Here is a 23,967-nt window from a genome sequence, read left to right on the forward strand (position 1 = left end):
ACTTTAAAGAAGCAAGAAAAGGGAATTAGAAATTGTGATACGATACATAAAGGATTGCAAATAATACCCAGTAAATACGTCAAAGGTAACCAGGATTAATTTCCTGACAAGATATATTCTAATGATAAGTGAATCGAACGTCAGCCGATGAAACGACAACTACTTAGCATGGACTCTGGTGGCGATCTCTATGATGGCCGCCGAGAGGTACTTTAGTCTTCATCTCTGTAGACTTCAGCCTCTTCGGGAAGTCATTCCTTTAACCTCTACTGTTAAAGGAAAATCTGAGTTGGGAGTGATCAAAAAGGAAGCATAGGACCATCGTAATAAGTAAAATATAAAGATCAAATAATATTTTTTATTCGTTTCACATTGGGGTTCTAAATACATTGATTCTAAATAAATACGTGAACTTATATTTTGGACGATCACAATAGTCAGGAAAGAGTCCCTCTAGACTGATCGAATTAGGTGCACACACAGGCAGTACGTTAAATCCGTTGGCCTTTTAGTTTTAATCCTTTTTGGTAAATCCAATCGCAGGATCATTTACGCAAAAATTGGATAGCTTCAGAAACATGTTTCAGTCACTTTCGTCGATATCAAGGTATAAATAGTTGCCGTTCCGAGTATTTACCAACAAATAATTTACCTGCCAAATTGAATATTTTTCGAATTATGTCGAGACACTCCGCTTTGTCAAAAAATATTACATTTTTTGATGTTTGGAACTGAACCTAGCAAACATGTGAGGTTTGTTCAATAATTTCGCTATACCAATTTTCGTCAGGCAAGTGCCAGACAGAAATGCAGAGTCTTAGTTCTATGTGCACTCTGGTACTCCCGATCATGCTAAAATTCTTTTCGACAATTTTCTCCTAAACCTAAAAAAAATAACTTGAGTCTTCCCAGGATACACATGTTATTTGTATTTTTCGCGTAATCACATATTTTCCTAAAAGTATTTGCCAGTTGATATGTTTTCGGAAGTTTCAATTCCCCAGTAGCACTCCATGTACCAATAAGGAAGAATGTTTATTTTTTTTACTAAATACGTCTAGCTTGTACTTTGTAAAGTACTCCGCTGACGAATCCCTCGTCGAGTATTCTCAATGTATTTCTGGTTTTACTACCGCGTAACATATCTTGAAATTGTAGTTATTTGGCTTCTGGCGTAGTCATCGTGAAATCCGAACTCTAGGCAAAACTCGGTGATAAAAATATACGACGCTTGTGGTCTTGTAGGGCAAGGAAAGAGTTCCCCCATTGCGTATATTGGCATTATGTATAATATATATCATTTCTCTAAAAAACGACACCCGTGCTCGTTGCGTAATGACTAGATACGCTTCTATGTAAAGAATGGTATTTTTTATCAAGTAGATTTTATAGCGGACAAACCAAGTGGTAATTTTACGAAACAAAATTGACACTAGGTAATAATAGCTGGAGTCGTTAATTTAAGAGATGTGCAAAAAACGCCACCGTATTGCGAAGCTGTTTCTAACCGTTTACCAATTTAAGTTTAAATGAGAATTTTTTTACTTAAAAGTAACAAACATTGTATTACATTATTCGAACTGCACCAGAAACACAGCACAATGCGGTTGGGATGAGAGTCAAACTTCTGCAGTTCATTGCAAAACACTACCTATAACATTGCTCGGCCATGTACATCTTGTACCTTTTAATTTTACTGTCTGGCAATCTATACTGCTGTAAATGGCAATAGTTGATATTCTAGAGCCTTCGAACCACGAGGCCTTTGCTAATTTCTTAACGTAAGCTAAGATCTAACCGTTATCGTCCTAATCGAAGCTTTGATATCCTAATCAAATTTCAAATGGTCGACATCGCCGTTACCAGGTGTGCCGATACCCGGATTCGAAACTACCACAACGTAAATTTAATATTAGCATGGAAATACATTACCCACTGCACTATAACGGGGACTAAAAACTACACCTGTGAGCTCTTCACCGAAAGCGTGAGTTTTCATATATAACTCTTGTTATTAATATCGTAAAGATTTCCGCGTTAGTCCTAGTTCTGAAAGTTTTTTGAAAAAAGAACACGCAGTTGTAAATTGCTTTTGATAACTATCGAAGGCTCATGCATACAGTACATTTCACTGGCAGTATGTATCAAATCTTTTCCTCTGAGAAGTAAAAAAGGTTATATGCCAGAAATTCCCATTACAGTTTTCCCTTTTTTGAACAACTCCTGAACTGAGCACTAACGTATGTCCTAAATGTAGTTGTTGGTGTGCGTGAATAAGCCTCGTTCCCTGAGCTTACAATTTGCACACTATATATTTTAGTGACGACGGATTATTACCCACAGATGTTACTTGTTTGAGCAAGACCATGATGTCAGGTAGACTGAATCTTGGTATAAGCCGCCAAACTCCGCCGCGCTACACGCGTACGTGTTTCAACATACGGTCTAGAGCCGCCCGCGCTCTCGACTAGTCTTTGCCAACTCTTCAATCATAAGGTGAATCCTCGTTGACAGTTCTCGAGCGATTCCTGCGCCGAGATCGTACCATTATTCCCAACACTGTCAGTGTCGTCGCTGTAAATATGCGACACCTACACACTTTGCTCAATCCGAGACATTTTTCTTTATTCCTGTGACCGTATTAGCTGATGCGCAATTTTCGAGCTAAAACATGGTAGTTCCAATGATGATTTTCTTCACATAACAGACGTTATCCTTGCAGCTTGGCTAATCATCTCGTTCATTCTCGAATTAAATAGTTTTTCGGCTTCGACAATACTCTCTTCTTGCCACAAATTGTGTGAAGAAACAATAATACCGGCACACAGATTCTGTTGATTCAAACAACACTTCGTCCTTATATAGCAACAGTGACAGAAAAGTTTTTGATTATTGGTAGGGGCTGTAACAACAAGTACCCGCACAATTTTGCGTGCAGTTTTAAAAAAATTTTTAATTGTTGAAGGATAAGGTACCAGAAGGTGCGCTAATGGCTGCGCCTAACTATGTAGCACATTTGTAATGGGTACTCCCTAATGTTATCTCCGTATAGTTATTTTATATGCATACTAAAGGGTAATCTGATGATAGTAAATAAAACAATTTAAATGAATAAAATATTTATCGTTATAGCTATTGTCAACACATGCTAATTTTATTTTATAGGAATTGTGTCGAGATGACCATGTTACAAGTGCGTGGTACGGCCAAATCTGAACAGTATTGCAATCATCTGCGTATATTTTGCTACTTGAGCAGATACGAGAGTAACACTTTCTAGCTGTCAAGAGATTTTTGCTTTATCTAGTGTATGTACAGCATATATGAGTAAAACGTTATTAATCTAGAAAACTGAAAATATTTTGGAATATCGCATAGACTTGGCTCTGTAGGCACTGGCTGCATAGAGAGCGAGCAAAAGACGTGCATGTTTGCCTTTTCAAAACAAAGATAATTCTGATATTTTATGCGCTCGTATAAACCTGTGTAGATTTTGCTAGCCTGCACGATTATTGTTTGCCGTAGAATAACGAGCAGAAAACAGATTCTTAATTTACTTAATTCGCATTGGAACTATCCTTATTGTGACTTCGAGCGAGGCTGCAAGTGCTTGTAATTCATATCTCACAATCTTCGTAGTTAATTGTAGCTGCACACAAAAATACGAGGTTTTATTGTCTTCAGGGACGACCCACGTTATTTTTGAATTTTTACGCAACAAGCGGTACCTGCCGTTGCTCCTAACCTCGAGTGCTTGTTTGTTGTGCAGATGTGGCAACGTGCACGCGTCGTCGATGTAGTTTTGCATAGCAGTGATCCAAAACATTTTTTCTTGCAGGAATAATTCCACCATCACTAGAAGCATGTATCCTTATTCATTAAAATGTACATGCTTTGTTCTTACCGAAAACAAACACTAATGTCAAAATAAGTTGATAATGAGCAGCTTAAAAAAAATCTTTTCCTTTTCGTTTATTAAATGGAATTGGTGAGGTTTTTCCAGTCGTATAAAGGAACCGAAATTTGAACTCGAGGCGATCTTGGGTAGAGCTTTTCGTAAGTTTGTGTGTAATAGCTACAGGGCTATTAGTATAAAGATTTGCACACACGAGTTTTGAGGACCCAAACTTGCGGCTGGCTTCCTTATAACCAGACAGCTGACACTGGGTTTACTCATATGTTACATCACATTCAATCATATTGTTAGTATAGGTGCAGCATGAGGATTTATTATTACTTGTGACCTTTCATTACTTGTGTTTCATATGTCAAGTCAAAAAATCCATTATGAACACGTTTTTAGACTGTCTAAGGATTTGAAAGTATTTTTGTTAAGTATTGCGGCAGGCGTCCAGGGATTTTGCTAGTCGTGAACGCACAGCGTATAATACATTTGACACACAGAGTTAGCCAAGTGCCTCCTTATTGTAAAAATTAAAATATAAGGCCTCTAATACTATGAATCGAATATGCTGGTCGTGCTAGACCCACAAGAGCGAAGAATTTTCAAAGCCGCGCTTATTGATCCTCGAATAATAGTGGAGCGTATGGTGATCGATTGGCGCGTGAACGGCACAGTGTTCCTAGTGCTATACTATTACTTTGACTAACTGCAAAGTTTTAAACTGCAGCTGAAAAAGGCGGAGGTCGTATGAATTGTAAAGCGACAAAAACAGTCCGGTTAGACAAAGCCCAATTAATGATATTAATCGAACAGATTAACTGGGTTCTGAAACCCTTGCAATGCACGTTGACGAGCAGGTTTAATACTGCAGAGTAATAATTTGAGTCAATTGTCTTGTAGATATCAGGCACCTTCATACTGCGCTGTTTTATTGCCTGTGCTTATTTTGTGCCCCTAGAAGGCAAAATCGATCCATTTAAAGCAGTATATAGCAAGCTACCCTAGATCTATAGGCGTGGATCTATGTAATCCTGTCCCATAAGACTAGAGAGGCGGGACGCCCCAGTGTGTGGGTTTCTGCCAGGCCAAGGTCTGCATTCACCGCATCAACTAAACTTGTCATCAAAATCATCTGCGTTTAGTGAAGGCCTGGGCTGGACGTTCTCACGCACCCAGATACATTTTCACAAAATGGGAGTGGGGTTTTACGGTTGCGATCTGACATACGCTAGTATAGTGGTGCAGAATAGTTTAAATGCAACCCGGTTTTTAAATGTTTTCAGGAAGATCATCGGAAACTCCACGCGTTAATATGGTTTCAGGAACTGGCTCGTCATGGGTAGCAGGCTTGGTCTACAGTTAATGTATCGAATGGCTCACTCAGCTGAACTGATGTTTTGAATCAAGTTTCGAGAAACTGGAAGACCTATCTGCTGCCTTCTATTGTGCGACTTTACTGCTGTACTTATGCAACATCCTATCATAATCAGTTACCCTACACAGAAAATCAGAAAAGAAATTTTTGTCGCTTTTTCGTCGCTATTAGAGAGACATATAAAAAAAACCCGCATAATTACCGTAAGGTCCCCAATTATAGTATTCTTTGTTCTCGCGATATTTTTCACGAGCTATATTTAATTATCAATGATTCTACATTTATAACACGATATTAAACAAAGATGTTTAATAAAATCGAAATGAAATAATGATTAATCCACACCACTAATTTTAGAACCGGAAAAGAAGGGATAAAAACTGGGGAATAGATAGGACTATAGTTTCTGTTCTTTGAGTAGTTAAGGTGACTATAATAGTCCCCAACTGGGCGGGTTTTCAGTTTTTGCTCATGCGCCTTTCGTAAATCTCGATCAGGGTCGGTCGGACGCACGAAAAAAAGTGTCGTAGGAACCGCGTCATCTGCATGAAGGGTTCAAGAGGTAAGAGGCAACCCACCGAATCAAAATGTTTGTCCAAAATTTTACACTGCTTTTACGCTGTTGATACCCGACAGGTAGGCTGTACAACAATTGTGTGAAAGCGACTTGAAAAATCAAAAAGAGCGTGAGATATGTGTGGTGAATATTGTGTCTTGTAGTTCTTGTACGAAGTCCGGTTAGCACGTGCGTGCAATGAACCTACAAATAGGTGTCTGGCTTAGGATGTCTTTGCAACAATTGGTGACTTTTCCACGGGGTGACTAATATTAAAAAAATAAGCTTGTCAGGTCTATACTACTACATTTTACACTGTATATTTTAGTCTATATACATATTTAATTTTAAACATCCTTGAAAAACGGTTAACTGATTGCCCTTGTACTGCCAACTTTTTTCATACATCTAAATTCGGAAGAAACACAATGTATAATTGGTGTGACCCACACACCTCATATCTTGTACTGGCCGCAGTAATATAACGAAGGTTTAATTTCCAATGTCCACTAGAAATTTCTAACTAACCGACCCGGTAGCTTGTGCGCAGTTTGATCTCTAAAAGGGACATCGAATTAAAATTCATTAGGCATGAATAAAGCCGCTATAATTAAATACGAACTATTGTTGTTTTAGAGCCAGTCGTATGATAATAGTGAAAGGGTCTAATTTCGATGATAAATATGCATCTCTGTGTCTGTTGCCATGGTAACTATAAACATGCGGCCGTTCCTGGTTCAAATTTCCGCACTAAGAAATGGTTACTATGGAGTATCGTTAACATCCATTCCGTCGGAAAAAAACTAAGTCCAAAAGCAACCATCTTAGCCAAATTATTTAATGTGGGCAAGTACTTGATACTATACCAGAGAGGTGACCCTGAGGACCTATTAAACGGTAGCAGTACCTAAAGCTGTCAAAAAAATAAAACCAAAAAATGTACTGTTACGCATAAAATATGGAATAGAATTTTCAGGGGAAATGCTAAAAGGATTATCTAACTTCTGCTAGGCTAATTAAAATAGCCCACTAGTTTGCCGACTAATCTTAGGGACCCTTTGTGGTTTAGGTTAGAATCTCGGCATAAACATACGATTCGTTTTGTGCTGGGGCCAGCCGTCTGATGGAGTGCCCAACGACGATAACTCAAAACATAAAGGCTATTAAATTAAATTTGAATTTTAAGAACTTTCTGCTCACGATCTTACCGCAGGTATATAAAGCACAGCATCCGCACTACCAAAGTAATTGCAAAACATGATGAACACAAGTAAGACAACAGGTGTAAGGATTATAACAGACGAAAGAAGTGCAACGGTAAATAGCAACGGCAAACTACAAAACAGCCAAATACTGAAAAATTATGAGTTGGATTGTCACCGAGTTAATCTTACCCACTACAATTAAAAACAAGCTGATTACTTTTTGCTGGGACGTGCGAGACTTGTTTGAGCCACAGTTACTAATTCGCTAATAGTAGATATGTGATACGCGATTTATTTTTCCATTTTAAAGCCATGCTATTAACAAGCTTCAGATGACAATCTGAAATAAAAAACTTATTTTAACACGACAGTAAGGCCAAACTTTTTTGCGAGGAGCAACTTGCAATATAAGAAGTTAGTAGGTTTGACGAACCACCGCATCACCCCTCTGTGGCCGTTTTTTTCTTTAAATACGTCAATCAGAGCCTTTTTTTTGGGACGCTTCAAAGACCATAATGAGACTGTATTCTCCAGGGACATCATGTGTGATGTCCGTGGTACGCATTAGGTTTTACCTACTTACAGTGCCATATTCTTTTACCATATTCTTCATATTACTTATTACAGTGCCATATTCTTTTACCCACATGCATACTACATTTACATAGAGTTAGTTTCTCAAGCAATCCTGTTGGATAGGTGAAGCCTGACCGGCAGCAAGTATCTGACCTGCAGTTTTGTTGTTTAACTTAAGGCTCGAATGGTTTCTCTCGCCATGAGTTGACCAGCTGAAAACTAATTCATACTGATTCGATAAAATCTTTGTCGTCAAATCACTTTGCTTGCCCCCTTTCGTTCAACAAAACGAAACCTCCTGTCCTTTTAGGGCAAGGCTTTCATTCCATACTCGTCACTTACGAGTTTGTTATTCCACATATGAGGAAACACCTCATGTAGCTCGGTTGCCAATAAGATCGAATCACAGAGTCACACTAGAGGCTCGAATCAGGCTGTCAGCGTACTCATTTCAGTTACGCCAGTTTCTGCTGTACACCATTATATCTACCCTTCTATGGCTGACTGGTACTGAATTTTGTTTGGCACTCCAATCCGTCTACTGTGACTTCCTTCATTGGTTTGTTCTCTCTATTGCACGAACTTTTCATGTTATCAGTGTCAATGCCTCATTCGTCTTTAACCCTGCCAAACAAAATGGCTGATAAAAGAAAAGAAATAAATATTAGATATATATTAAATATAAGATATTTATTTATCTTATATTTAAATAAATATTGCCCTACACACCAGTTTCATACAGACGATTTGTACACATCATTGTCAGAAATACTACCTAATTACGCCAACAAAATCACACGAATCATTTATAACCAGCTGATACATTTAATAGCGTTAGCATTAAAATTTCTGTCCGCCTAACATTTTGAATGTCTGAGTACGCTTGTTGCAGCTGCTGGGACCGATGATTCTGTTCGACCATAATTATTTAGCTGTACCTTAAAATACCTCGAGGCTTCGTTTGTGTTTAAAATGTTGTCGTATGTGCACACGTTGGGATATTTATGTAGATCCATAATGGCAAACAGATCAAGAATTGGTAGCTGAAGAATCACTGAGAATTTGTTACGAATAAGTGCAGCGCAATTTTTCTAAACTGGTAGGACTTCGTGCGAGAGTTTTTCTAGACGCTGCAAGAGCTTCCAGTTAAGCGGTACAAAGCTGGGCTAGTATTACAAAACTCAAATTTATAACCAGATATTTAAAAAGCTACAGGAGCTCCGTTGGTTTGCGTTGGAAAAATATCGGTAACAGTATATCGCTAATAATACGATAAAGCATAGGCATCGTAGCTTGTATGGGCATCTACTAAAGATCACTTACATATTCTGGAGTTAGCGCAATTCCCAATATAAACTATACTTTTTCGGAAAGTACAAGATTAATAGTGAAAATGCGTATGGCTTAAGATGCAAATAAGTCAAACAGTATATTCATTTTTGAATCAAGAATATGCAAAAAAACTTCGCCGTTCCAAGTGCTGAAGGAAAAGTGAATGCAATCAACCTTAGAAGTTAGAAACAATTAGTTTCATTTCGCAGTTATTTGAAGTTCGGTTATAGTATAACCGAACTTATACTGTATAAGTTCGGTGATAATGCCCCTATCATGGATATATGCTTATAAAGAACAAACAATGAAGACCAATAGATTTTTAAGCTCTTCTTCCTCGACTAATTCATGTCAGGCTGGTATTGTGGTTGCTTTCGTACGCAGAATTTGATCATGTTAGATACTTACGACTGATACCACTGACCATGACTGCTGCTTGATTAGGATGGCTGTTAATGCCTAATAATAAGTTCACGTTGCCTCATTACACGGTGCTTCAGGAAAAACGGAGCATGGTTTTTACAATGGTACCGTATAGCGCCGATTCCAATTTTACCGCTGAAAGCTGAAATTTATGAAAAATATGTCATGATGCAATGCGATTGTATGAAGGTGTAAAGATTCCGCAGTTTCTAGTTAAATGATAAAACAACAAAGACGTATAATTTTTTTCAATAAAGTTAGTATTTTGGCAAACATTGAGGGGGTACGTAACTTACTGGCTATGCTTTCTATTAATGTCACAATATGGGCCTGAAATAGCAAGCCTTGACTGTAACTTGTACACATTTTTGAAGGTACCGGGTCCAAGACTGACCTCATAAAACTAAACAGTTAAAATAATAAATAAAAATGCTGTAACAGATTTTGATGCTGTTGTGCAAACATCAGGGTCTCGATCAGGCTAGGAAGGCTCGCTATGTCAAATGGCGACACTCGACCCAGCAAGGTTTAGGACAAATCCATAGCTTATCTAAAAAGATTCGTTCCTTAGTAATCTTCATAACCAAAAAAAAACACATACCACTTTTCCCGTCAATATTAGGAATGTGACGTGATCAATAGTCGCCATTTTAAGTACTTGTTTTGATACACGAAGATAACCTAGGCATGAGATTAACTTCGTTTTTAATTTTCATGGTTCGCAGCATACGCGAATATATTGACAGTCGATTGTTATGGTGGCACTTTCAGGTCAAAGCAGTGAAGCCGAATGCCTATATTGCCCGTGCTATAGAATTTTTTTTCTCTTGGACCTGTCTGATATATAAATATATATATGAACGATAGATGCTCATTGACTGATTGGATATAATTAGAAAAGTTGCTATTTCGTCCTTAACAGCCCGCATTGACTCGGGAAACCACGTAGGCCTACCAAATCTCGTGCAATATACCGCATTGGTTTATACCAGCGGTAAGAGATCGAAACAACGAAACAAGGAAAACTTATTGCAAGAAGTAACAACATGGAACAAGCGCCTTTTCCATATATAGAGCAGTAATAGGCGAATAATTAACGGACTTTTGATGTAGTGTGCTAGTAAGCAAATAGACACAGGAGGAACGGAGAATTAGCTGAATTCTATGTCTATAGGCTATAGGACTACCATTAACCGAACCATCACAGAGGCGGCCTGCGCCCGGCATAAATATAAACATACTTCAACATTTCGGTATATTTTTGAACAATTGAAGAGGACTGTTGATATTGATCGCTGAAGAGCCGTCTAGAACCAGTGTGAAAAACCGCTCTAGATTGTTAATCAGATAATGTGATGAAAAAACAAGTCTTGCATGGTATAGCAATAATAAAGAGCCAACAATGAGTACATTGTGCACTTGCAGTAACAGGATTTTATTGTCTGCGCAATACACGTGAAAATACTGCACACCACATAATTCTGTATGCATTCTGACTTTAGTATGCAGGTCTAATATGTAAACTGTGGGATAGAGCCAGAGAAAATAGAACATGTGACGCTAAAATGTAACGCAGTTCGTCTAGGTAAGCTTTATCAAAGAAGATTAACTATACCGTCATTCCGGAGATCAAAAAAGTACTATGCGTACAAACGTCTCACACGCGAAACATCCGCGAAGAGTACTCGTCCCGTTTTTCAAATGGCCTACGGCACAACGTAGAATTATTGCGGTCTTACGGTTGAAAATGGCTCATTTTTCGATGCAAAATTTGACAGTACACCAATGGAATCTATACAAGCTATTTCTGTTAACTTAAATAAAAGTGACAGTACTTAAAAGCACATTTTTCTATGTGATCATATCATTTCCGATGTATGTTATATGAGCCAAATCTAATAGTCCATGTATATGTCGTACGTTTTTAAACAAAATGATTGACTTAAAAACACCACAGTTTTTTTGTGTAAAAATATTAAAAAATGAAGGAAAAATATATACGTCCGACGTAACAACTAGATTTTCGTCAGAAGATGGCAATTACAGATTTTTTCTGATATAGGAGTTTAATAACAAACCTTTTATAGCTTTTATACTTTTACCTTTATATATATGTATAACTTTGAGAAGATACTATGTCATATGTCCTTGTCGACTTATGCTCCATATAAGGATTGCAAAGTATTATTTGATTCAAATAAAGCTGCTATTAATGTCCCGTAAAGTATTGAAATATTAAGTATTGTTGTGCCTCAATGATGACATGACAATTAGATGTAATAACAGTGCAACTGCATCCGTTTTTCCCGAAGCTTTACTGTTTGTTTACTCACTCTTTATATGTACATATATACAGTACGGTTTGTTCAGAAATGAATTGTTTGAATTTGCGAGCTACCGAAAGATCGCTTGTGATCCACATTTGTTCTAGCAACAAGAGGGACTTTTATTACTTAAAGTTTAAATTTCACAGCAACCTGATACAATTTTGAGTGTTCCAGTAAAGTTATCCGAGGCTTTGTCCGAACGTTCTGCGTCTAGTTTTTCCCGCATAGAGCAACGGCCGCGCATTTGGCTTTGTATGAAAAAAAAATAGCTTCACAGGCACTCTAAGAATGTTGAAGAACGCTTATGAAAACGAGACACTAAATAAAGCTCAAGTAAAAAGAGGTTCAATCGTTTCGAAGAAGGACAAAACCGCATATCAAAAATTATACTCGTTTCGAAAGTCCTGTGGCCAGGATCATGGATAAGAACATAAAAAGAGCAAAACAACTCATGCTTGCACACCATTGAATCACCAGAAAAGTGATGATCGATAAAAGAGAAAGGTCCCAATTAATTTATTTCAGGCCAGTTAGGCTAGTCGCTTAGGCGTAGGAAGGCTTACAGCAAAGGCTGTACCGAAAAGTTAGATACCCAGCAGACGAAAGTCCATAAAAAACTGTGTTGGAAGAACCTTATGATATTTCCACAAAAAGCAAGCTCGCCTGTAGATATCATTGCGCGTAACCAGACGTGGGTGCACGGCTACAAAGAGCAGAACAAAATGCAGTCCTTCAAGTATTGCTTCAAGGACGAACTCGAATAAAGTCGCCCGACTTAGGTCCGAATCCAAGATGCTGCTCAAGGTTTTTCGATTATCGGGGAATCATGCATTATAAATGCATGCTTTCATCAAAAAATTCTATCACGAAGTTTGAAGATGGCTGCGCGAGTCTGTCTAACGCAAGAAACCAAGTGTAATACAACAAAATCTGGACTTTCCATCATGACAATGCACCAACCCACATTTCATTACTTGAACAGCAGTTTTTGCAAAAATACTCGATGTGTATGTCGCCCCAGCCCCTGTATTTAAGGGATTATTTCCTATTCTTAAAATACCGAACAATTTGAAGAGGGACCGTTTCGAAGCGATAGAAGAAATTGTGAAAAAAATGCTGACCGGGCTGAGACGGTAACCCTAGAGCTTGAATATGAAATTTTTTCCGAAGAATAAAAAGAACGGTGGCTGAAAGAAATCCTGCGGGGATCACTTCAAAGAGCACGATTTGAATTGGGACGATTATAAAAATATATATTGGTTTCGAACAAATTCCATTCATTTTCAATAAATGGGCTTAGTATATAGATATATATATATATATATATATATATATATATATATATATATATATATATATATATAAGGCAGTACATTCAATTTGGAAAAGACTTTGGTGGCTGCTTGTCGTAACCCGCATGCGTCTCTCTGCTACTTCTGGTACCAGGCGGAAGCTTGCTCTTTTTAGAACACAAGAACAAACTTGTCATGGAAAACAAGAGTGTCTTACTTTTGGAATTTAAACCAAGATGAGCTACTATCCAGTCTTTTCGAGCTGGACCAATGCCAGTCAATACTAAAAACGCTCTTTTTAGGGGATACCCTGGCAAATTTGTGCTCTAATATCGTTTAGAGTAAGGTTAGCGTCAGAAAGTTACTTATGGATTATAGAAAAGATATTTTAAAAATGACCGAATAATAGTTTCAGTCTCGAATTAAATCTACGATGGCGGCGGATGGTAATTATGTTGAAGCAAGTACGACTTTGAGGAACAATACTTTTTGCGTATGTAAAAAAATATTGTTGAAATATCCATTTTCGTTTTGGATGCAGTCTTAGAAACAAAGGATAAGGAATACGTATATATATATATATATAGTGGATTGAGACGTTTGAATGAAATCATCAGCGATCTATGACCATAAAGTAATTGAATGCCGTCAAAAATAATGAGCTTGGAGCCAAACATATAGCTTGGTGCTGAAAATCAACCTATTTCTTAAAGATGAGGAGTCACCGAAAGTTGGTGAATATCTTGGAAAAAAGGTGTCCAACGAAACTAGTGTTCATTACTGCTGAAATCATTTTAGGAACCGAAGTTGGGAGGTGGAAGGTCAAAAATGAGCTAAGTATAGCTTGCGAATGAGAATAAAAGGCTCTGATTCAAATATGGTATAATTAAGTAATGTACTTCATGCCGGTTAAATATGCGTACTAATTGAAGCATGTAACTCAAATGATAAATTTGTAAGTAATTACCGGCAAAAAATACATGCTGAAACACACCGCTGTTGTAGTTAAGACATATACACGCATCGGAAAATGATCAAGCGATAAAACTGTGCCACTTTTTTAAACAAGAAGTGCCGAATAAAATCAAGCGCAGGTCAATGCTCATGCTTATAATAAATATAAGGGGCATATATTATTATTGTTATTATTATGAGATATTGTCCGAAAAGAAAACAATTACTGCTGTTTAATATCTCGGATTCCCTATAGGATAGCTGACGTAGCCTATCCTACGGTCGATTTTGTTAAACGAGCCATCTATAATGAGATATAGTATGGTAATGCGAATCACAAGTACACAGTTGTTGAGGTGCCCCCGGAACACATGCTTTAACGTACGAAAAATAGAGAGGGCTCATTTATTATATATAAACAAAAGTAAAATTCTTCAGGTCTCTCAACTTATCAAATAGTTTCGCACAATATAATATATACTCGATTATTCGAGCCATTTTTTTTTCGGTTTGCAACCCGTGAGCCGTTTTCGGTCTCTACAATCGTACAACTTTGTTATATATCCTTACGATGAAAAAAATTTTGTTCATTGGTTCATATAGATTGATGTTTTATAGATCTAGTGTGTGCTGGAGGCATGGAAAATATACACCGAAGTCTCTTATACTAGATATTGAAGTCGTATAGAAATTAATAAAGGTGAAGGACTTGATGGGTAGTGGTACTTGCGTGTAGTAATGGCTACAATAATATAGTTTGCGTTTCGTATCGTTGGATTCATTTTTGGGCTTTCGACTCATAATATAGAAATAACATACGACAAATGTGTGAAAGCAAGCAGAATTAAGTTTCATTGGTTCACCGTTGCTGGTCGGATTCAAATTCTTCAGATACACAGGTAACGCAAAATCAAAGTAAACACAAGAACATTTGATATCATATACATTGTGCATAGTTCGGTTTATATACTTTGATCTGAGCACTTTGCATCTCAATAACGACACTCGGGGGAAAACGAACGGCGTGATATTTGCAACGGTTTTCACCATCTGGGCGTGTGCACCTGCTACCTGAGGAAGTCTTGCTCCGCATTAAGCCTATGTCTATAAAACCCTTACACGGCATGCGGATCATAAGGTGTCGACTTAACCAATTTGCTCTTTCCACTGGCTGTTCCTTATCGCAAAATTAGTCAAAAAAGTCTCCAAGTTCGTTTACTTTTCGTTCCCAAGTTTTAATTGTGGAACCTAAACTTGAGGGACACATGCTGGCCTGGAGTTGAACTATTGCTTAGGCATGTTTGGGTTCGTGATGAGGCCAGCCATCTGATGGAGCGTCTGATAGGGGTACGGAACGTAAAATGCTAACTATTTAGTTTGGGTTGGGGGTGCGAAGTGATGACGCAAGTATTGAAAAGTCGGACAGCGCTTTCTTGAGGAAAAAGGTTCTGATGTGATCTGTTTTGCCTTCAAATCCTAATAAGTGACCCATATTCTATATGTTGACATCGAAGACTATTTTGAGACCAAACAAACCAAGAGCGGCTGTAGAAGGAAAATGGTAAGGCGATTTAATCTATCGTGCCGCTGCAAGAGCATTCTTAAATAGCTCAGAGATGTAGATGGTATCTTTAGCGAAGAATAGCAATACCAAGTATGGAAACCGGTTACAAGGTATAAGTGACTTTTCAGTTACCACATCTGAATTTCATTATCTCCATTTTGGTCCAGTTTACAGTTCCAATTCTGTAACTACTGCTTCCAGTCGGGCGATAGCTTGCTGTGCCTGGTATCAACTAGACCCGGGAACCAGTAAGCCGACTGCATACAGGATGACTTTGTCGGTTTTTTGATGTTTTTTTTTTATTTGATTAGGGATGTCTTTTAGTGATAATGAAGGACAGGAGTGGGTTCAAATTTTCGTTTAAAACCAGAGCAGTCGCCTGTAATTAAGTCGGAGTTCGGCCACTACGTCGTCGATGGCTACCGTATTCTCTTCTAAAATTGCTACAAGAAGATTGAGAACATTTATAGGGACACTGACAAGCATAGCCGTTTTTCTGGAGCCGAATTGAAAACTATCGTGAAATCTACAAGCACCATGTACGGCGAATCTATCTTATCCTTGGATAGTTTTAGTTGAATGACATCTGTCCGTTGGGTTTTGTGTGTGCATAAGCATTCATTGAATAGTCCCGCCCAGCACAGTGTGAGGATGAAAGTGCTCTTCGGATACTCGTTTCAAGCCCTTAGTGGATCAGCAGCTTTCTCACTAAGTTCTCCTGATCTGGCGTAAGTTTCCATTCTGCGAACTTGTGCAGAACGAGATCAGGTTGAATTAAAATTGCTTCGCCGACGACACGGAGAAAATTTGCACCGGACGAAGTATCGTATTCCATAATGCGAACATATCCTAAGAAACAACTGATGAGGATCGAGGCATTAATAAGGGCAAGAAACCAGACTGCCGTGGTGTGTTACCTTGTATGGCTGATGCAGTGCATCGGTGATTAGGCGGGCCTTCAGCTTCTGTTTTTTTTCCAAGATACCTTTGCCCGTGCAACACGTACGTTTTTCAATAAGCCTCTTCGAAAATGAACGCTAACGTTGAAAACATAGGTTGTATGTCAGCTAAAAACCTGAATCTTATCTAAATGCTCTGTGCAATCAAGTACGATTTGTGCCTTCCCAGGGAACCAATCGGTCTGAGAAGACTTTAGCGTTAATTACACCAGGTATCACGAGAGCTTTGTGGACGCGTTCAAAGAGTTTGTTACATAAATGATAGGCATCGTGACACAACCTTGCGTTTAGCAGTCCGGGTAGGCGCAACTTGAGCAGTGAGATCTACTGTTACCGTGGTATGAACTCGGACATCTGCGCCACTTAAGAGTGAGTCGTTTTTATAGGCGAACTTCACCATGTTTTAACAACATTCGTTGCAAATATATCGACAACCGAACTTTGTGCATGTCACACCATTTATTAAATCGTTTGTACATAGTACCGAGCTTACGGTCGTTTACAAAATAGTTAATATAAGTATACCATCATGTAGTAAAACACTGATCTAAACGTAGCACGTCTATTTACGCATATTATCGTGTAGCATCTAATGTCGGCCTTGAGGATAAAGCATCCAACAGCTGACCTTCACCGGATGAATGCATTTGCATAAGTACTTTTGCGACGCACATGAAAACGTGGAGCATGCGCCGACCTCTTCACTAGATTCGATCTATTCGTATTTTTAAAAAAGATCATAGCTGTGTTTGGTAAAAATCTTTCCGCATTTTTTTTTCTAGAGTAAAGAGGTATTTATACTACCGCACATACTACACTAGTGTATATACTATAGTATCTAAGAGCTTTTTTGTGTGTTTGTGAGAACAAAGGCTGTGTATATAGACCCAAATCCAGCATTATGAACGTGCATGGCAGATGCATGGGGAAAAATAATAGAGACAAGAAACTATACATGAAGGTAAGCCTGAGAGTTACGAGAAAATTAAAAAAAGGCAGAGGTGGTATCTTCGAGCCTTTTCGTGATCAAGTAGACAGGGCTGTGAGGCCATCGTTATAAAACAATAAACATGTTCTATAAAATTAATAGCAACTTTAAGCATATGGTTTTGTATATAAACGTCTCTTAACACACCTACTATATCTTCCTTTTCAACTGTAAGCCTGCTTTTATTTTCCTACGCTACTACGAGAAATTTACTACTACCGTAAAATATTCGTTATAGCCGTCATGCGTTCACCCTTTATTCGTTGTATCAGATAAAACCAGTTCTTTATAGAAACAAAACTACAAACTCGTCATGACCGATACAAATTCGTATTCATTAGCGATCATCTTTTGTCCAGTGTTTTCGAGTCGAATTAACCCCGCCGAGATTATAAATTTTTCACTTGGCTACATTCGAAAAATACGAAGAAGAGAAAGCAGCAAAGCGAAAAATACAAAATGGAGATGAGATGGAAGGATTAAGGGATCACTGAAGCCAAGAAAGAAAGCGGTTTCATTCACTGTCACTTTATATTGTAGGATCTTCGGGACTTCTTCAACTAATAGGCCAAAAATGTTAGTTAACTTACATTTATTAACATCGCTTTACTCGTTATGTTTGCTAATAAAAATTCATCCGCAAATTTTCAAAAGGAATTTTTGAAAATGATCTGAATAGGATTTTAGGTCCCGAATAGAAGTTATCATCAAAGCCATAATAATCTTATAGTCGAAATCATATGCTTATCGAAGTTATACGCAAATATAAAAAACATACAAAGAGGCAACGTCGACACGAATATATGTTGCCAATTTTTTTAAATACTTATATATCACCTCTTAACAGTAATATATAGAATATAAAAATGCATCATTGCGTAATTACAGTATTTAAGCTAGTAACAATGTGTAATACCTAGAGTGGTAGCTGTGAGAGCAATGCGCCTTGTCAAAGCCAAATTGCCTAGAAACAAATCAACACGATGATGAACAAAGTGATCGGTCCAGCTTCAAGATGGCAGCCCAGTCTAAGCATTTGATAGAAAGTATGAAGGAAATCACGTTGTGTCCAGAACCGCGATTTTTTAACTACTCGAAGTCTGGGCATAGGCTAGGGCATCGGAAACAGTTGCGGGCTTTCACGACAGGTCGCATAAACGCCCACTTAAGCTTGTTCAAAGACTTCTTCGAGGCGTAGCCCAACATCGGTTTGAGTCGGCTGTGGCAAATATGGAGATGTAGGGTAAGTTTAATGTTTATCTATTAAAACGGTTCCTACGTTTGTAGTTGTACGGCTGAATACTATTCAAGCGCTCGAAGACACGAAGGAAATCTATAAATGTTTACGCAAAAAAAAAAAGATATTAATTAGATGCGTTGAATAAATATCAGGGAATCATCCTAGAATGTGAAGTACCTTGTGCAGGTAAAGCTAGGCTACCTGGCTTTTGAAACTTGTGACTGTTGGGTGCGTCAATATATGGTTAATTCCGAATTCTTCGCAGTGCCACCCAGTGCTCGCACTAGGTCAAGAATCCTTTTTTTTTTTTGGAGGCTGAGGGCAAATGCATTATGCAGACCAGGCTTCGTAGCTTTGTTCTTTGCCTGGTACCGTGGGACTCTTACGCACTAGACCCTGGAGCCTTTCATAAGGTTCGGGATATAGTTTGATATTACTTCGAAGAATCTATGTAAGCCAAGTCGTTTTTAAGCTACATATACCAACATAAGAATTGAATTCAATGGATTAGCGTGGCACCAAATACACGTTTTAGATGAAGCTTCTTATGGTACCCATCATGAAGTCGAGAGACCCTGGAGCAGAAAGTAGGGAGATAATTCTTGTATGAATGATTTAATAGTTAGACTAAGCGCAAAAACAGATGGTCGCAGCCAACGACAAGCTTCTGTTTCGAATTAAAAGGGACACAGAGCTGCAACCTTTGTACCTTAATTTCTAGCATCCCTAAATATGTAGATATTGACTAAGACAGATAAGCTTAATAACTAAATTAATTTTCAATATATTCTAGCAATAGGATGGCTTCAAAAACAGAGATTTATCACTTAGCCATTGATTTCGAACACTAAATGAGTTAGCTTAAAATATCTGTTACTGACTTTACTAAACCGATAGTTGTATTTGTTTGAGAAGTGTGCACAATACTTGCTTTCTAAATTTGTACCGCTAGCTAAATATAAAAGGTACTTTCGGAATACGGCAGTCTACAGACACGCAATTTTGAATGAAATAGGCTAATATGTAAGTCGTGGATTAAGCATCGAGCTGAGTATCTTAAAGAATCCTTAATTGCGCCTACCAAGAAAGTAACAGGATTTGTTTTGCAATAATTGGAAACCAAGTTCTCTCACTGCCTTTTTTGACAGGTGAGACAATTATGCATGTAACCCTATTTACCATTTATTGCAGGCCACAGGACAAGGCTAAATCCTGCAGATGTTTTCGTGTTGCAAAAAAATTATGCACGGAGTTCTTTTAAGAACAATGTTTCAATACTGTCTTCTATTATTATTAATCATATCATAAGAGTATGTTACTGTTCGCATCCTTTTCTCTAAATCGATGTGACGTTATGTTTGTATCATACATTTATAGTACAGATTCTCAATAAATGGCTTGAAAAATAACTAAAACTGTATTCACCTGGCTTGATATAATTGTTTATCACCAAATATGTATATTAATAAAATAACATTTTAGTGCCAGGCGTAAGTTATCTACAACACAAGTTTATAACTAGCAGTGATCTCAATATTTGCGGTAAACTCATCTCTGCCGTACGTCAATTATATTATGCAATTATATATTATCAAGTTAAATGAAGGACACTATGATATTACGCCTTGCGGATTTGGAAAATGCTTCAAGTACTGTCAATTAAGTAAATCGGTTAGGAGAACAATTACTAGATCTCTACGTTTCGCGATACGCCGCAATACAAAGGTATTATAGTCTGATGCGGGTTCTGTTTGCAGTTCAAATACACGAATGAACGCGCTTAGATTGCAAAGGGTTAAAGTTAAAGAATGACACCTATCACAATTAAAAAACAACATTTAAACTTATTTGGTTATGAGAAAATACAGATTTGAAGATAATTTTGTTATGTCGGAACGACACCCCTGACAATAAAAAAAAATACATGTTCCTCCATCCCGATGATTACATTGGTCACTCGGCTCAGGAAAAGTATGGATTCTATGCGGTCGAAAAGTTTGTATATGAGTACAGCTTGATTGCAGTTTGCTAATACTATAATAATAAAAGTCAATGAAATTTTATTTTAAGGCTTTATATGAAGTCTTTGACTACTACCGGCAAATGTGAATCCATTTTTGCTGCTAGTAGCCACAAACTCCATATACACAAGCCAACAATACAATACACTAATGTTAAAGAGGGCACATGGAACATTTTACGCCATATGGGTTATACTAGTCTTGTTGAGTTTATAAAACTAGTTTAAAAATTCGCTAGATGTTTTGAAGATGCTTCCAAAGGTCAACGAGTGGCATGATATTTATGACAATTTATTCCCCATATGGGGGGTCGACCTCTATCGGCAAGTTCGTCTAGAGTTTATGGTAGGATCCACACCATAGGTAGTCAATTCGTCCCATTGTACTTGACATTCCTCTTCGAGGCCATCGATCTCCTCGAAGCTTAGCTCTCAGATCCCAAAGTTAATTTTGAGAGCTTACGTTGCTGAGAGCTCAAAGCGAGGGCGGGGTCTTTAGACAGCAGTGGTGGGTCGGCCCGAAAATACGCGAGGCGATATCGGATCATTACGTGTGATCCCAGTACGTTTTTGGGAAAGGAGGCTTTGATGCGATTTATTTGCTCGAGGATCTCCACTGTAATATCTTCCCAAAGAGCACTTATCCCGTAGGCCGCGATCGGAGCTAGCTTGAAGCCAAACAATTTCAGAGCAGCTCCAAAGAACAAGCGACGAAATGATTCGATCGCCCATGCCATTAACACTGCCTTTCTACACCTTTCGGTAACGTGTGCATTGAAATTGCTGTTGTTCGCAAAGAAGAGCCACTCCAAGTACGGAAATGGTTCATCTAAACGAAAGGCAATCTGACAATCTATAAGGTGTCAGTGGTTTCTGTTGTGCCTCTCATGCCTCCATCTTCGTCAGGTTTACGGTTAGTCCTAAATCTGTAACTCCATGTCTGAGACCAGATCGCTCCAAAAAATCTCGCTAATCCTAATGTTCAAGATCTTAGACTTCAGATACCGCATCTATGACGCATCAGAACAATTCTACTCCCGATCTTCTAATTTCATCCTAAGCGGATTCGCCGTTTTAAATCAAATCGACCGCCCGATTGTCTCGTTTTATAACTCGTTGCGATCGTGTACCACAAAAAATATTGTTATATATAAAATATTTTTATTCGGTAGGTTTACCTACCTGCTGCATAAGTTAACAGAAGATGTTTAGGCTGAACTGAGACGGTCTCTGCAAGATTGTCTTGCATCAGTTTGATCAATGTGCATTATCCGTTCCACAAATTGAAGTTCTTTATGTAAAATAATGTGCTAGCCGTTACCGAAAGAAACGCTATGCCACCGCACTTTCCTTTGAAAAAGCGAAGGCACTATAAAACAAATCCATCAGTGCGCGCGATCACTATGATAAACAAGACAAATCTAGAGAGAATATTACAAACAAAGGCAATTATCTAAGCGATTGATCACTACATTGAATTACGTAGTTCCTGAAGAATATCTCCGGCGAAACACTGAAGAAAAATTGTATGTAGTCGACCTATAAGCTAGAGCGGCCAAGGGCTATGATTATAGTTCTGCACTAGCTTCAAGGTTATATATATATAATACCCACTTTCACAATCACAGCATTTTGAAAAGAAACTTCACATTTGTCTGTTAATAATCTGCCTATTTCAGTTTCCCTTCTGTTAATACGATAACTCCAGAGCGTGCGTTAGCGCAACAAAATTTTATATACCTGACAACTGTAATCAATCGAATAATAATATAATTTTTTGACAATTATCTAGCTAAATAAGGATTTCTCCCATACTTGCAGAAATATCTGAAATCAATTTTATTTTTTGATAAATGTAGGAAATTAATTTTGTTACGGCGTAATTATCGACTACTCGAAAATCGTCAATATTAAAAACACATAGCAGCAGAAACTACAATGTGTTTTACTACAGCAATTTCCCTTGCTGTTTTGGGGAAACCAAATTAGAGAACGAGACAGGAAAACATCTTTTAGAAAAAGTGGGTTTAGAACGTCGAGTAGCTCGTATCTAGTAAAGATACATTAAGTTTAAAAATATGTAGGTCGATACCCTTGAAATAATCAAATTATTACGTAATATAAGGATACGTAGTTTGAAAATGGCCTCCTGTGTCTAGTTTCGAACTAATATATGATTGATATCGTATAGGATCCGTTTGGATGCGTAATGAATAGAAATAAGGAGTCTATATTAAAAAAGGATCATTAATTGATTGCTCTCTTTGTCGCATATTGAAGATCAAGGATATGCTTTAAAACACTTGATAAAAAATTCCCCTCGGATTTGTAACCTATGTTTAGAAAAGCACAACTAGTTCTTAAAGAGTATTCATTATGTTCTATCATAAATCATTTCCTTACGTCAAAGTACGCGATACTACGCTCAGTGCCCTTTTCGTCGTAACGTAAGAAGGGTGGGCCATCTCAGTATGACTCAGTTTTTTTCGTCAAGACCTCATAATGCGGGAGCTAATGCAAGCCCTTATGAATTCTACATAGGATCTGCAACGGACATCCTAGATGCGCCGTCGCTCTGGCTTCGTGTAGTATTTAATATATGTTTACCTATTAGTGCACTCCCAGCCTAGTGGAGTGTGCTAATCGGTTAGTTGTTCCCAAAGGAAGGGATCACCCAAGCGTGTCGCATTCACAGTGAGGAATAGCGAAAAAATGTTTATTATAAGTTGTTCTCCAGCTTGGTGATTAAGAGATTAGGCAGTTATTTAGAAAGCGGGCACCGTTGGTTCCGGAGCAAATGCTCCACAGAAGCGACGTATAGCATACAGATGGCTCGCGTTAAGAGGGCACTGGCCACGCGGCAAAATAACACTATACATGGTGTTTGTCGACTTTAAGGCAGCCTTCGACTCAGCGCCTAGGGACAATGTTACGCTCATGCTGACTGAGGTGAGTGTTCCTATGACTGTCTTCAACCTTCTCCAACCAAAAAAATCAAAATAACCGTCGACGACGAATTGGCCGCTGTCCCGTTCTTCGTGGGACAATTTAAGCCTACTCTTATTTTCCATCTTTCTGAAAGGCCTTTCGATGAAATCGGCCGCAATCATCGAAGCAGTGTTACATGAATCAAACAGGTTCAAAGTGCAGCTAGCTTTGGTCTAGTTCCGGGTGGCAGTCTCAAATTTAAGGCAGGCCGTAAGCGTGACCACAGCGGAGACTATAAAGTTTCGAAAAGGAGGCACAACAGCA

At 38.1% G+C, this 23,967-nt stretch overlaps 1 protein-coding gene and 2 long non-coding RNA genes across 8 annotated transcripts in view; 2 read left to right on the top strand and 1 right to left on the bottom strand.

Annotated features, from left to right (window-relative positions):
- Positions 1-23,967, bottom strand: part of LOC111248004 (uncharacterized) — a 113,110-nt gene that overhangs the window by 12,191 nt on the left and 76,952 nt on the right. The window contains exons 1-3 of one of the 6 annotated variants that reach the window (XR_015322638.1): positions 9,973-10,183; positions 9,373-9,513; positions 7,249-8,256 (exon numbers count right to left, since the gene is read on the bottom strand). The exons of 1 other annotated variant lie outside the window; for it this stretch is intronic. This is a non-coding gene — a long non-coding RNA (uncharacterized LOC111248004). Of the gene's footprint in view, positions 1-7,247; positions 8,257-9,356; positions 9,514-9,667; positions 9,833-9,972; positions 10,184-23,967 lie in introns of those variants that run through there. 4 more of the 6 variants (XR_015322636.1, XR_002672364.2, XR_015322637.1 and 1 more) reach the window with 4 other exon arrangements.
- LOC147757148 (uncharacterized) lies at positions 3,851-5,617 on the top strand. Its single transcript, XR_015324730.1, has 2 exons — positions 3,851-4,056; positions 5,188-5,617. It is a non-coding gene; the product is annotated as an uncharacterized LOC147757148 (long non-coding RNA).
- Gpb5 (Glycoprotein hormone beta 5) overlaps positions 18,564-23,967 on the top strand; it is a 40,173-nt gene continuing 34,769 nt past the window's right edge. Inside the window, 1 exon segment of the mRNA XM_086982190.1 lies at positions 18,564-18,698. The gene's annotated coding sequence lies outside the window, so the exon portion shown is untranslated.

Source organism: Varroa destructor, unplaced genomic scaffold, assembly GCF_002443255.2.
Source record: "Varroa destructor unplaced genomic scaffold, Vdes_3.0 BEIS01000003.1, whole genome shotgun sequence".
Classification (NCBI taxonomy): domain Eukaryota; kingdom Metazoa; phylum Arthropoda; class Arachnida; order Mesostigmata; family Varroidae; genus Varroa; species Varroa destructor.